We start from the raw sequence: 12,507 nt of genomic DNA, 5'->3' as shown, positions 1-12,507 counted from the left end.
GAACGTATAAAACACATTTCTGGCATGTCTGTACCAAATACACAGAAGGAAGTTAGAGCCTTCATGGGTATGGCTTCTTACTGTAGGTTGTGGATCCCGAATTTTTCACTAGTGATCAAACCGATGTTGGCTTTGACAAAGAAGGGCATTTCTTCGCCATTGCCGTGGAACGCGGAACACCAGCAATCATTTGCTTTGCTCAAGACTGCATTATGCTCTGCACCAGTTTTGGGCACACCAAACTATGAAAAGGCCTTTGTGTTGTTTGTGCATGAATGTGATGGATGTGCTTTGGTTGTATTAACGCAGGAACATGGAGGGAAGAATAGGCTGTGTGGTTACTTTTCTTCCACCCTTGATCCTGTAGCATGCGCTTTGCCAAGATGTTTGCGAGCTGTCGCTGCTGCTGCTGCATCTGTAAAACAGAGTGAGGGAATGGTCCTAGGCCATGATCTAACCCTGATGGTGCCTCACTCTGTAGATGTTCTACTGAACCGAACCCAAACGCAACACCTCGCTTCTGCAAGGTTGATGAGATATGAATTGATCTTGTTTGCTCCTCACATCCGAATTAAGAGGTGTTGTGTTCTTAATCCGGCTGAACTCCTACCTTTCCCACAAGATACTACTTGCGGCGATGAAGAGTCACATGGCTGTATACTACCAAACAAGAGACAAAGGGTAGAATTGATTTGAAAGACACTCCTTTGGATAATCCGCAAGGAGAGCTGTTTTGTGATGGCTCTTGCTTCAAACTTCCGGATGGTACATCCACAGCTGCTTATGCAATCACCACATTAAGCATGGTCGTGGAAACCAAGAGAATCACGCATAACTCTGCGCAGACCGCAGAGATTATAGCATTGATCCGAGCTTGTGAACTTTCCAAAGGGCTGGCAGTAAACATATATACTGATAGTCAGTATGCCTTTGGGGTGGTTCACAACTTTGGGAGACTTTGGTCAGAGAGAGGGTTCTTAACTTCGCATGGTACCAAAATCCAATATGGCTCCCTAATAATACAACTGCTCTCAGCGCTTGCGCTTCCTACTCAGTTAGCCGTTATGAAATGTGCAGCACATCGAAAGATTACAGATGACATAGGAAGAGGGAATGCTTTCGCTGTTCAGACAGCTAGACAAACTGCTACCGATCTCCGTACAGAGATGTATGTTTCGAGGGAGACACAAATGCTTATGCAATGGATGAAGGTGTTGGGTCTGTACGGGATATCCAAGCTGATGCCACGTTAGAAGAATCCAAGAGGTGGGCTGAAGGCTTGCGGAAACTTGATGATGACGGGTGTTGGGTGGACATAGTTGAAGGGAAATGGCTACTCCCTGATGCATATGTAATAATGATGGTCATCATGGCCCATGGTCCTACGCATGTATGTGCCCAGAAAGTAACAAAAATGTTAGAGAATGTTTGGGCAAATGACAAAATTTCGAAAATTGCCCAGCACTATGTCCAGGATTGCATGATTTTCCTACAACACAATGTGGGAAAGGGGACAGCAACTCCAAGGGGAAGTTTTGGGCCACCCTCTGTCCCCTTTGAAGTCATCCACTTTGATTTTATTGAAATGGAACGGTGCAATAATAGGAAGTACGTACTAGTGGTCATCTGTGCTTTTAGTAAATGAGTTGAGGCTTTCCCTGTCAAAGATGCTACAGCCATGACTACTACGAAAACCATGTTAAAGGAGTACTTCGCATGGTTCGGGCTACCAAGAGTCATCTGGTCGGACAATGGTCCACATTTTGTCGCTGCTGTAATTCAGCAGATATGTGCAGCATTACAGATCGACAAACGGTTCCATTCGGCCAGACATGCTCAGAGTGCCGGACTAGTAGAAAGACACAACGGTATCATCAAGAACAAGCTCGCTAAGACGTGTGCCAGCACTAAATTAAAATGGCCGGACGCCTTACCGATCATGTTATTATCCATGCGTACAACCCCTCAAACTAAGACTGGGCTCTCTCCATTGGAGGTGGTAATGGGGAGACCTGCCAATATTTGGAACCTTCCTAAATGTAGATTGTTAAGAAATGTTGAAAATGTATTACTTTCAGATTATTGCAGCCAGTTGACTAAAAACTGGCTCTCTCTCCCTCCCCCTCCCCTCTATCAGTGCTTGGTGACTTTAATCTTCATCTTCCTTCTCCCCCGCAATCCTCTACCCTCTTCTCCATCCTAGACTCCTACCTCCTTTCCCCCCTTCCTTCCTCCCCCACTCACTCCTCTGGCTCCACCCTTGACCTCATCTTCAATTCTTCCTACCCCTCTTCCCCAGTCTCTTCTCTTCCTGTCTATCTCTCTGATCACGTCCTACTCTCTTTCTCCCTTTCTCCTCTCCCACACTCCTCTGCTGCTAATCCCTCTCCTCCAATCTTCTCACGGCGTGATTTACGTAACTTCGACCCTACTCTCTTTATTGACACTTGCTCTTTTTCTCTTCCAACCCTCCAAGACTTCTCTTTACTATCCGCGACTGATGCTCTATCCTCCCTTTCCTCCTCTATCTCCTCCGCCCTTGATCAACTTTACCCCCTTTCAACCTTGGCTTACTCCTCATCACCTCTCTATGCGGTGCCTTCTCCGACGTCTGGAGAGACTCTGGCTCAAAACTCCCTCCCTCTCCAACCAAACCTCTTACTTCTCTTACCACTCACCCTACAACTCTTGTCTTGCCTCGGCTAAATCCACCTACTACTCCAACCTACTCCAATCTCAAGCCACCCACCCTCACCGAATATTCCAAACTCTTTCTCGACTTCTCTCTCCTCCCACTCCTGATCCCTCCTCCAATTCCAAGCTCTCTCCTTCTGACTTCGCTAACTTCTTCTCCTCCAAAATTCTCACCCTCTGGCAAAAAATCAACACCCCCTCTGACTTCCCCTCTCCCTCTTTCCCCTCCCCTCCCTCATCCTCCATGTCCATCTTCTCATCTGTCTCCCCGTCCGATGTCTCCGCCCTTCTATCCAAAGCCCACCCCACGTCCGCCCCAACTGACCATCTCCCTTCCCTCCTTATCCCTAAGATCTACCCTCTTCTTATCCCCTACCTTACCTCCTTCTTCAACATCTGCTACTCCTCAGCAACCTTTCCCGCCGCGTTCAAGCATGCTACGATTATTCCTATTCTGAAGAAACCTTCTGCTGATCCACTTCTCACCTCGAACTTCAGACCTATCTCTCTTCTCCCATTCCTCTCTAAGCTTCTTGAGCGTCTTGCCTATTCTTAGCTCTCATCCTTTGTCACTAATTTCTCTCTCCTACCACCCTCCCAATCTGGCTTCCGTCCCAAACATTCCACTGAGACTGCTCTCACCTCTATCCTTAACTCCCTCCTCTCTGCTCGCCATGCCAAGCAATCCTCCATCCTTATTCTCCTCGATCTCTCTGCAGCCTTTGACACTGTAGATCATCCGCTCCTTCTCCACACTCTTTCCTCCTTCGGGTTCAAAGGCTCTGTTCTCAACTAGTTATCCTCTTACCTCTCTTCCCGCTCCTTTACTGTATCCTGGGGCGCCCGGACCTCTCCTACCCATCTTCTTGATTACGGAGTACCCCAAGGTTCAGTGCTTGGTCCTTTTCTCTTTTCTCTTTATACCTCACTCATTGCACTTGTTATCTCCTCGTTTGGCATCTCCCACCACTTCTATGCTGACGACACTCAACTCTTCCTCTCTTTCTCCTCCTTCTCAATTGACCTTCACCAAAAACTCTCTTCCTGCCTTACTGCCATTAAGAACTGGATGTCCTCTCACTTTCTCTCTCTTAACACTGACAAAACCTAAGTCCTATTCTTTCCCTCCAACTCTCTTCCCCCTCCATCTCACCCCATTCATTCACTTTCCTCCCTCTAATCTCCCTATCTCTATCTGTCCTCTTTGATTCCTCTCTCTCCTTCTCCCAACACATTTCCCCCACTTCTCGCACCTGTCACTATCACCTCTTCAATATTCGCAAAATCCGTCCCTCCCTCACGTTCCACGCTACCAAACTCTTAATCTCCTCCCTCATCTTCTCCCTCCTCTTCTATTGCTCTTCCCTATTCTTTGGATTACCTACATCTCATCTTGCCCCCCTTAAATCCATCTACCGCTCTGCTGTTCGTACCCTATGTCTCCTTACCTCCCGTAACTCCATCTCCACCTCGCTATTCTGCCTTGGCTGGCTACCATTCCACTCTCAACTTAAATTTCACTTTCTATGCCTTGTCTTCAAATCCCTCCATGATCTTGCTCCCCCTTACCTCTCCTCCCTTCTCACTTTCTACTCCCCCTCCCGTTCCCTTCGATCTGCTGACCATTTCCTTCTCACTGTTCCTCCTTCCCCCTGCGCCTCCTCCCATTTCCGCTCCTTCCAACTCCTAGCGCCTCTGCACTGGAACTCCCTTCCTCTCGCAATCTGCTCCACCCCTACCTTCTCCTCTTTTCGCACTTCCCTTAAATCTCTCCTCCTTCATTCTCCTCCTTGAAACCCCCTCCCCCTCTCCATCCCCTCCCTCCTCATTCTTTCCCCTTGACTATCTATCCCCCCTCCTACCTCCCCTCTCTCTCCCTCCATTTCCCTCCTGCAACTCATCACCACTACTCCACCCTTTTCCCCTTCAGCTAATTGCTCTTTTCACTGTTTTGTTGAATGGTTCATATTGTAATTTTGCTTCTACCGTTATATTGTTTATGTTTTATGTACTAAGTTGTTCCACTGTACAGCGCCTTGGTGTAAGGCGCTTTATAAATCAATAAATACAAATACAAATACAAAAACCTGTATTTGATTTATCACAGGTACGAGAGGCTTTACCTGTGCGATACGAGGGCCCAGGCCACAGCATACTGCCTGGAAGCTGGGTGCTCATCAAGGCATTTGTGCGCTCTTCCTGCCTTGCACCTCGCTGGCGGGGCCCATTCCAGGTCCTGTTGGTCACCCAAACAGCAGTGCGGGTTTCTGGAAGAAAGAATTGGATCCACGCGTCGCATGTCAAGAAACTTCCTCACCCAGTGCCACACCATACAGAAGAAACAGAGCCCCTCGCTAACGCTGGAGCCAACAATCCCAAACCAGTAAATAGCGCCGAGAGTGTGTCGGAGAATCTTTCTGAGCCCGTGAGGCTTGGGAAAGCAGCCATTTTGTCTCCACACTCTCCAAAAGTTTTGCATCCGGAAACTGTTGTTTCAAATTCTGCATCTTCACTTGTCTCTGATATGTTGCTTCCAACGGGAAGTGACGACACATTGTTTCCGGATCCATCAGTACCGGGAAAAGCAAAGTACAATCTGTGTCCAAGAAAATAGACTTACGGCACGGTTTTGCTGTGCATCTGATAGACTTACAGCACGGTTTGGCTGTGCATTTGGAGAAGGAAAGGATCATCGGGGGCTTGTTTTTGCCCAAATTTGGGAAAGGGGATTCTGTTGGCTAGGGTTATGGAAGGACTAAGAAGTCGCGCGGCCGGGAGGTCGCCAGCAACGAACATTGGGGGTTTCCTTTTGAAGACTACAATGCCTGCCACCGCTACCGCTCATATGGGACTTGTAAATGATGGTGTGACCAACCGGGACAATGGACAATGCACCTGGGCCCCAAAAACAGATTGCTGTGTTTTTATAATATTTGGGTTTTTAATAGTCACTGTCTTAGGCTTGTGGTACCTCGAGGAAACGCATCCTTTAGAGTCCTTGTTACCAACTGAAAATGAACCTACTGTTTCTACTCCCTTTGTACATTTGCATACTCTGTCCTCTAGGCACTCCCAGCATAGAAAAAGGTACCACAATAATACTCTGCTACTCCTCATGAATGCTATGCATGCCATTTTTAATAAGTCTAACTGTTCGGTCTGCTCACATTTACTGCAACACGGGGATAAGTGGCTAGGTTGGTATATTCATCCTTTATCCTTGACAACTGCTTGTTATGCTTCTCTTAGAGCACTGTTCTTTGGCCGTTGGAACGATAGCATCTCGGGGAACTTTGATGGCACTAATTTGAATAGCTTTGAGAAACGTGTTCTGACTCCTCTGGGATGCTCGCTTTTTGCAAATAGGAGTAAGCCCAACGTTGCTTCCATTAGGCCTTCTGATAGACTGTCGCGTCCTTTCCAATCTTTGATTTCCTTTAAGATGGCTCTGATAGGCAATAAGAATGCCATCCCTCCTTCTTACACTGTTAACCATAGCCCCGATTCAGTTTCTTTTTGCATACAGAGGAATGGTACTCAGTCAATGGGAGATTTTAAAGGTTGTGCCAACGTTGCAAATTTGACTGAGGAAGACAGACCTTTGTATGTAGGCGAACCTGTCTACTTTGTTTGCGGTAATGTAGCATTTCCATGGTGGCCCAGGGATTGGCAGGGAACCTGTTATTTAGGGATCCTGTTACCTGGGGTGTTTATAGCTAGTACAATAGAAGTTTCAAAGGCTCGTCCACAGCGGGGCGAGAACGGTGACACTCCAGCACAAATCTTGGGAGATATAGCAAAATCAGTTGTGCCATTTTGGGGGCAGATAGCAAATTCCGAAGATATCAGAAGACTAGTGAGAGTACTGGAGAGAACCATCTCGTATATACTCTATAATATGACATTAGAACAGAAAGCAATAAGATTAGTAGCGCTTCAGAACCGGATGGCATTAGATGTTATTCCGGCTGAACGTGGTGGAGTGTGTAAATTAGTGGGGTCCGCTTGCTGTGTTTTCGCAGCAGATTCCTCCCCAACTATCTTCAAGGCAATACAGAATCTGCACGTCCTTAGTTCAGAAGTGCATGTTCCCGAGGGAAACTGGGATCTTAGCGCTTGGTTCTGGGACTTCTTGCGATCTTGGGGATGTTGCGCACAAGCGATAGGTATGATAGGACATAAAGTGTATGCCCCAGATAAAACTTCCAAGGAATATGTGTTAAAAGAAATTTTAGCGAGTTACCTGATAGCAATAGATATTTCTGACAGCGATTCAGGGTGCATGGACGATGATGCATGGAGTTATTTGCAAGGAGATCCGTAGTAGTTTAGCACTTGGCATAGGCCAAAAGGAGGGTTTGTCAAATGAGAAATTATATTGTGCCTCCTATTGCAATGAATATATGTATATTGGCCTACGCCAAGCTGCTTGTAAGTTACTTGCGAAGAAATCCATGTTGCAAGGTCCTGACCTTAAAATCAATGTAAGCCGCCATTTTAGGTCAATCCGCCATTTTAGGTTCGCTTTGTAAAGTCACTCTGTGATTTAAAATGGTGGACGATGTCATTCCAAAATACAAGATGGCCGTCTTGACCTCTGTATGTAGCTAATATGTAACTTGTATGCAGGCCACTTGTTGAGGTCGCAAACTGAGACCTTGTCCATCGTTGACCTGTGTGTAAAGGATTACTCGCGTCAATGAAACTAATCTGTGAGCATATGTTAAGAACAATGTATTCAAATACTGAACTAAGAACACTTGTTTAACTACATTGTATTAATGTTTGAGAAGACCTGTATGGGAAATCCCAAAACACACAGTTGCTGTGTAGGCTTGTTGAAGTATGTATTAAAGGCAAACTAGTTACATGTGGATATGCAAACTCGGCATGCACCCTAGATCTGTGATGTATTAGAGGAATATTAACCCGAAGTAGGGTTGGACATCGTGTTCGCAAATAGTATAAAAGAGGAATGAATTCTAATGTACAGCGTCTCTCACTGAACACACTGAACCACGCTGGTGTTCGTTGTGTTGTACTGAGGGCCGATAGCTATCTGTTTCTTTTCTTGGAAAACTGTTCAGTATAACAAAAAAGTACTTTGTATGTTCCTTTGTAACCCGTGTTCGGTGTATTTCCTTTTGGGGTACTCAGCCTCGATATTTTGATTTTATTTTCACAATGCGACAGTACCGTCAGTACATTCAGATCAGGTAATTGCAGGCATGGGATACTGGAGACGTTCAACAGTGCCTTCAGTAGATTCAGATCTGGTAATTGCAGGCGGGGTACAGGAGACGTGCAACAGTACCTTCAGTACATTCAGATCTGGTAAGTGCAGGCATGGGGTACTGGAGCCGTTCAACAGTACCTTCAGTACATTCAGATCTGGTAATTGCAGGTGGGGTACAGGAGACGTGCAACAGTACCTTCAGTACATTCAGATCTGGTAAGTGCAGGCATGGGATACCAGAGACATGCAACAGTGCCTTCAATACATTCAGATCTGGTAAGTGCAGACATGGGGTACAGGAAATAGTGTGCAGCCAAAAGCTTCGGTCCATGTTTGGTGCCATGGAGTGGCCAACACACAGTGGGCCTCATTACACGGTAGGCGGTAACCATGGCGCTATTAGCGCCATGGTTGCCGCCAGTATTTTACCGTGTCCGCCTTGGTGGATGGCGGAATTACCGCCCTACTCCAAGGTGAGCGGGGGCGGTAATTCCCCATTCACCAAGGCACTTCCCCATTCCCATTTTTGCCCCCATAGCGCATAATGGGAATGGGGAAGGCGCTAATTACGGTACCGCAAATTGCGGTACCGTAATTAGCACCAAGGTCCCTTTGCGGCACCCTACTTTAACGGCTGGTAAAACCAGCCGTTAAGGTCGGGTCCCGCAAAGGGAACTCGTAGTAAGGTGGTAAGGGTTTACCGGTACCGGTGCCTTACAAGTACCAGTAAACCCTTACCGCCTACGTGTAATGAGGCCCAGTATCTGCACTTCACAGGTGAAGTCTGGGGCACCCTTTCGTGGCATAGGCAGTGCATGGCCTAAGTCTGTGCACTCTGTCTTCCCGAGCAGTAGTAAAAGTGGCGTACCATCAAAGGTTACAGTCTGGGTGGCGTACCACACCATCCACAACACATAGCCAGTGGCTGTGATGTCATTCGCTCAGGCCTTTAACTCGGGCCCCAGGACATTACTCCCCAGTATAGCCCATGAAATGGGTACTTGACGCTATTAGCACCTGTACCACGGGCTAGAGCAGGGCTCATTTGAAGTATTTTCTTTCTGTGAACCGGTCGCCTCGCGGTGTCCCGTTCATTGAAAGAAAATATGGTATCAAGGTGGCCACCATTGATTGGGAAGGCAGGGCTCCGTATAGAGCCCCTCTTCCATTTCCATGGCAGGCTCACAGAGCAGACACAGCAGCTGCGGTGGTGCAATTCTCCTCTGCCACAGCAATGAGGTAAGTGGGGAGGGGAGTTTGTTAAAAAGGGAACGGATTGTGGGGGGAAGATGGTGGGTGGTTGGAATGGGGGCTAGATCGACAGTTTCAGCCCTCGTTCCTGCCTCCGGATTGGTTGGCTGCCCTCTCCAAGGTGCTAATACATGTTATTTGTTTTTCATTTTAGTTGTCTGTGAGTTGTGTGACGTCGTTTTCAGTGCATTGTGGGAGTTGCGATAATCTGGCTGCACTAGCTGCAGAGAGTAAGACAGTAGCATGGACCGGGTGAGACTACACCTTTCCTATTTTAATGTCAAGCCTTGATTAAAATGTTCCGTGTTCCCATTGCCATGTAACACAAAATTACCCATCGCTATTCTAGCATATCAGAGATACACTGGTTTGTGGGAATTGTAGTCGCAGTTCGCAGTGCATTCACAATCACTTACACTTCAAGCGGGCATTCAAGGCAGCCAAAATGGGATGGTGCAGTGCTATTGCATTACTTTGGCTCTGTCTTGGGAGCCTGTGTGGTAAATACAGCATTTAGACATTAGAGCGATGCTTAAAAGGATTGGCTTCTGCTGAGGCTTGGACGAAGTGGATGGACGTGGTCCTGTGGCACTGCTGAAACTATACAGGAGCTGTGTTGCCTTGTAGAGCATTTTGATCTGGGATTTATGTAAGAGAGAGGTGTACACATCGAAGGGTTAAACGGCCACATCACACGCAGCCACAAACTTAGAGAGCCAGGGGCAAGCGTCCATGAAAGAGAAAACATTCATAACGCACCTAACCTTCCCCCTAATGCGCTGGGATGGGATCGGTTACGCGATACAGCGGGCCTGGGTGCGTAATCCAAGCCCAGCTGAACCCCTGGGCCGCGTCCAGGCCGCATCTCTCTGATCCGCGTTCTGGGAAGGAGCTTGGCGTGGCCGCGTGGAGTTTCCAGCAGGTTACTCGTGTGCGTAAAGAGCACTTGGACCAGGCCCTCCAATTTCCCAGGATACTGCTGGAAACTAGAACCTGGGTTCTGCTTTCCTGAGACCTCTGGGAACAGAGTCACCATTTCTCTTTCAACACGCAGGGAGCCTAAAACATACTGAGGGCTACACAATCATTTGGGGGAATGACAAGAATAGCGGTGTTTAAACCTTCAGCAACCCCAGGTACTAGAGAGAGGATGTTGTCAACAGAGTAACCTGTGGGATGAAGTATGTGTCCAACACCACCCCTACATTTTGGCCTTGAGGCCTGGGAGTAGGGGAAGAGCATGTAAAGGTGGACATGGGAACGATAGAAGAAAGAGGTCAGCAGGTCCCAACATTAGGACCTCTGTCTTAGAGGTACATATAAGCAGAGGTGATTAGTGGGAATGGGAAAGATGCACGAACAAACCTTTGGCGTTTAGAGTTTAAAATATGGCTGGATATCATCAAGGTATACATGAAGTCTAAATTCATAGCTACTGAAATTCTGTGCCTGTGGAACTTCCAAAATGGCCGCCGAGGGGAGCGCTGGGTAAACGTAGCACCCTCACCCCATGGGGCATCGTACAATAAAGATTTGCCAGAATAAGCTTCTCCTGGTGGGGATACCGACTAAGAAGAATTTGGAGAACACCAGAGGAGCCCGGATTGCGGGTTAATCTGCACTACCACCTGGTCTCCGACCCAGTATCCTGTGGAGACAAGAGCTTTGGAACACAGTCCCCAAGGTCAGCGTGGGCCAGGGGAGAGGAACCCTGCAGACGCCACTCACAAGGAGCTCCCCGCTGTGCTGGTTCCACAGTGCAGCATCATAGAGTAGGTGGTGACAGATGCTGCTCACCCTCTAGTGGAGGATCCCGCAGGGGCACAGCTCCTTTTCATCTCGCTGCATACCATAACGTCTGGTCCCCCCCCCCCACAGACCCCAGGAGCAGACCACATTGGAGCTTGCAACTTGCACAGTGAGCAGAGGGAAGGAACGGCTAGGCGATTGCCCATAAGTACTCTGAAGAGAAGAGCGGGGGAAGACCAGCAGTGAGGGCAGCAAAGGCTCACTAGAGGCAGAATTTTATGGTTCTCTGGGACAAACCTCCCCCAGCCAGCACGACTGAAGCCAACTTCGGAGGAGGGTGGGCAGGAGACATGTAGAGGCCAGAGCTTTACATTTACAGAAGGAAGCTACCTCTTGCCCCCCTACTCAGCCCACAGTGCGCCAGAAGAAGGTCTAGAGGTCTCGGAGCCCACCTACACCAGCAAAGGGCACAGAAGCATTCCAGGCTGCCCCCCCAATTGGGCCTAGGGTGACTGGGTCACAGCTCCGCAGGAGCAGTGCCACCTGGAGTCCCATGGAGGAGCATACCGGCCGGCCGGCCTGCCTGTGCTGGGGCAGTGAGGAGCACCACAATCCGGAGCCGGGTAAGAGGCAGGGGCGAGAGACAGCCGTGCAAGGGGGCCTTTGATACCCTGAAACAGTCACCAGGTGGGACCTGACCCAGGGAGAGCATGGCGCCCGGGAGTGGAAGGGGGGTCTGGGTCCCCCACCAGCAGACACAGCTGCATCAATGCTCAAGAACAAAGAAAAGGATTGGCAATTAGCCCCAAATCAGCAACAAAGTCCCAGGAGGGCAACCTGCAAAGACTCTAGAGAAAGGAGGGAGATACTTCGACAAGGGGCAAACAGGGGCCCCTAGCAGAAGAGAACATTGGACACTTGGCAGGGCCCGCAAAAGACCAGGTGGTCACCCAAGAGGTCCTCCGCCAGTGCTTACAGGACTTTGGTGACAAGATATCAGATCCCATTCAAACACAGCTGAGCATGATTCGCGCAGAACTCTCCCAATCGCTGCAGGAAGTGGAGGGGGACATAGCGTACTTGGAATAGCGTACTATACGCTATTAACTTGGAGCCACTTCTGGCTAAAATTGGTGCTTCACCGGATATTAGGCGGATCTTCTTTGAGGGCGAAGAACACAAAGCCACTACACTCCAGGGGATTGCAAGAGTACTTAGTCTCTTTGGGGCTGTCCCAGGCCTAAAGGTCAGAACTGCTAAAATTGTTCGTACCACCAGACAAAGTCCAGGAGTTGTGGGATACAATACCCTATAGATGGGCTGCAGTGTGGCCTGGGCTCATGGCGTGAGGGCGCGTTTGAGAGGAGCTCCTGCCGAGATCCTTCATGACCCTGAAAAAACACATGAAAATAGTAAACCTAGCATCCGCGAGCACACCCACCGAAGCAGCAACCGTTTACCCGACCCCCAACCGCAACATGGTCAATAATCGGAAGAAGACTGCGGTGGAAGGCAGCGAAGAAAAGAAGCCCCTGTAACCCAAGATGGCGGACACAGCACGCTGGAGATGAGGAGAG

Source organism: Ambystoma mexicanum, chromosome 3p, assembly GCF_040938575.1.
Source record: "Ambystoma mexicanum isolate Mex_15411 chromosome 3p, UKY_AmexF1_1, whole genome shotgun sequence".
Classification (NCBI taxonomy): domain Eukaryota; kingdom Metazoa; phylum Chordata; class Amphibia; order Caudata; family Ambystomatidae; genus Ambystoma; species Ambystoma mexicanum.
The sequence above is the reverse complement of the archived record's forward strand: the minus strand, read 5'-3'. Positions refer to the sequence as shown.